The sequence below is a fragment of the Lathyrus oleraceus genome, chromosome 5, assembly GCF_024323335.1.
Source record: "Lathyrus oleraceus cultivar Zhongwan6 chromosome 5, CAAS_Psat_ZW6_1.0, whole genome shotgun sequence".
NCBI lineage: Eukaryota > Viridiplantae > Streptophyta > Magnoliopsida > Fabales > Fabaceae > Lathyrus > Lathyrus oleraceus.
Window position 1 is genome coordinate 554,060,320 of NC_066583.1, and position 3,685 is coordinate 554,064,004.

The window sequence follows — 3,685 nt, forward strand, 5'->3', positions numbered from 1 at the left end:
TGAACCTGTGACTTGTGGAATCCATCTGTTACATTGGCTAATTTGAAAGAAGATCATGGAATGGCTAAAGCTTGGATGTGGCTATCTTTATTTGATGCCTTTGCTCTTCAAGATAATATAATTGTGCATTTGTGTGTTGCTTGATTCTAAAAGTCCAAGGGAATTCTGGGTTTCTATTGACATTCTTGTCTATTGGATTGCTACCAATTTGGTCAGATCTTTTCAACTCTTAACTTTTAATTTTGTGCATAGGATCAGTCTCTTCATCTTCTCCCCATTTCTTTAATTTCAAAAACATCTCTCCCTCCCTTTTCAAAATCTTCTTTGCTTGAACTTATTTTGTTCTAAACTTTAACCACTTTGCAAAAAGATAGAAACTTTGGCCTTATGCCATTGCATTTTCAAACTTCTTTTCTTAAATCAAATTTGTAAATGAACTTAACAATACTTGACTTAAACTTTCAAAAAGCCATAAAGAACTAACTTTCAAAAAGCCTTTCAAACTTAATTTTTGTTAAAAGCAATGCATCCACTTTGAAATTTGTACCACAAACTACGAGGTTTTGATCCCTCATTTTTATGTTGGTACGTAGGCACAAGACCGAAAGTCTTGCCAAACACAAAAATATAATTAATGAATTCTTTTCTCATCCCCCTATTCTATTTGTTTGTAAACATCATTTTGTACCAAATACATATGCATACAAAAAGGGCTCTCTAGGAGTACATAGGACACTTTGGGTGCTAACACCTTCCCTCTGTGTAACCAACCCCTTACCTATAATCTATGACATTTTATTAGTTTTGATTTGAAAACTTCTTACTTTGGGGTTTTGTTCGTACTTTTTCCCTTTTCCCTTGGAAACAATAAAAGCGCGGTGGCGACTCTTGTTATTTGATCTCTAACTCATCCATAGCTTGATGATCATGAATTTACCGCTACAGTTGGCATTGGCCATGTCCTTTACATAGGGAGTGTTGCCTAAATTCTAGATCCAATTGTCTCAGATCAAACCAACAATCCACATAAGATATTTTTTAGGGTTTTTGTTCTTATTATGTGTATTAATGGTCAAAGACCACACAAACAAACACAATATACACACACAAAAAATATCACAAAATGTGGTCCAAGTGGACAAAATGAAAATGGCATTAACATAAACAATTAGAATAGTATGAATAATGACAAATGAATAAAGTTTAAAAAATAAAATGCATTAAAATAAAGGACTTGAAATTAAATGTTAGTTGTTAATAAGTTAGGAGTTAGTATTTCTTTTGCTTTTGCTCTTTTGTTTAAGTCATTCTTTGGAGAATACTCTACCCACTTATCACAAGCATGGATCCTTGAACCAAGACATCTTCTAAAGGAAGGAAAAAAGGCTAAGTTTCCACACAATACCATGAAAGAGGGGAGACTTACAATCTCAGTAACTAGAATTCTATGCCTATTGTGTCAAAATTTAGCGCTATGTTAAGCAATCGTAATTGGACTTATGTAGAAGTCACAACTATTTGAGGTCGGGCAATAGAATTTTGGTGTTAATGTATGTTAGAGACATAGTATGATGAAATATACTCATAAAACATACCACACACAAACAGAGTATGCAAAGTGGGGGACCTAATCTCATCCATACTTATGTTGATTTTGAAATCAACTAGCCTTAGGATATGGAGATATCATAGGTCCATGACATGAGTGTGTAAAGAAGGGGAATGAGATGAAGAGAGAGGGGAAATGGGTCAAACTCAAATTGGACAAAGGAGGACTTTTACCAAGTTAAGATCATTCATTCATTTTGGGATATGGAATGTACATTCCATCAAACCCCTAAATCCAATGATCTTAACCTAACAAAGTCAAATCAATCTTGACCAAGGCCTAACAACAAAAGTCAAACTCACAAGGCAATTAGAATGGCTCTACACATTTAATTTGGAATTTAATCAATTAAAAATATTAAAAATAATGCATTAAATTAAATATGGTTGGTCAATTTCCTAAAACCTCATCAAAACACCAAAGAAGCGGCCATGAAATTTATCATAGGTCAAATAAGGTTAAATGACCTTGGAGAAAAAATTTCAGAATTTCTGGAAACTTAAAAGCATTTTTTAATAATTAAAAATATTCACAAAATCAATTAAATCATGAAAAATATTAATAATGATCCAAAAAATAATTTTAATTCAGAAAATGAAATAGGGTTTTATTTAAATTTTTTTGGTGAAACTCTCATATTTTTTGGATCAATATTAAAATTAATATGAATTAATGAAAATCAAAGGAATAAAAATAAAAATCAGATAATCAAAAAAATGTGGACCACTTGATCTCCCTCATTAATTGAGGTGGCAGATTAAATGGTGGAGAACGCACGTTCCATGATGCGCGCTAGTCAACTGTCCACACGCTTGGTAATCACAATGAGCGCTCCAGATTAAAACGTTTGAAAACAAATCAATGGCTCTGAACACTTCCAGCTCATCGCCGGAGCCAAAGTCCGATCATCTTCTCCGATGACCCTGGCCGGACTGGTTCAATCATCGCCATATCATAAATGAGAAAGGAGGACATGATCTTAAATAAAAAATGGCGTAGATCACGAATATCACCTTAATTTAACCTAACTCCAAATATATAGAGAGATACGTGGAGTTGAATTTTGAGGTGTGTCAACTGAGTTGCTTCGATTTGACCTCAAATCAACTCAATCTTCTTGCCTACATTGGTAGGACTTCAGACAACCAAAGATCCAAGAGAATTGATGAGAATTGAGAGAGAATCGAAGAGAAGAAAAATCTGGAAAAATACCTTCAATGCTATGCAGAAATGGACCTCTCTTGCTTCAATCCGTGCTTGATCTTTCTTATGGAATTTGTGGAAGTGGATTAAGAGTAATGCAAAGCTTTGGATTCTGAAGTTTTTGAATCTCCAAAAAGTGAGATTCAAACTCAAATTTCAATTGAAATTTTTCAGGTTTTCCTTTGAATTGTGAGGGTTTGAATGTTTGGGGGAAAAGCTAGCGTGCAAGGTCCTTCAAACTGAAGCATTAGACCTCTATTTATAGCAAACGGGAAGTGTTATTTGCACGCTTGAAATTACTTCCAAAATTGGTAATGTGTAGCGAGGTTTTCGTTACCTTTAGGTTTATTGATTAAACCAAAAGTAAACATACAAGTCAAGTCGCCACCGCACTTTTATTTGTCCAAAGGAAAGACTAAAAAGCAAACAAAAGCCAAGTAAGAAGTTTTATCAAATCAAAAACTAATAAAAATGTCAGAGATCTGGGTAAGGGGGTTGGTTATGAAATGGGAAGGTTTTACGCACCCAAAACATCCTTAGTACTCTAAGGGAACCCTTTTTGCAAATGTGTGTTGTAGGTCGGTATTGGTGAAAATATATGTACAAAACATTGGGGGAGGGGGGGATGAGAAGAGAATAGATTATATTTACAAAGTTTGTTGTTTGAATGGATGAACCCATTGCCTACGTACCATCATAAAGGAGGATCAAAACCTCGTAGTTCGGGGTAAAAATCTCAAAGATTGGTGAATTGATTTGATCAAAAGTCTTAAGGTCTTTTGTTATCAAAGGGAGAAAACTCAACCTAGACCAACAATCCACCATGTGAGGAAGGCTTCAACATGCTAGTGAGGGGTTAACCCTATAATAAAC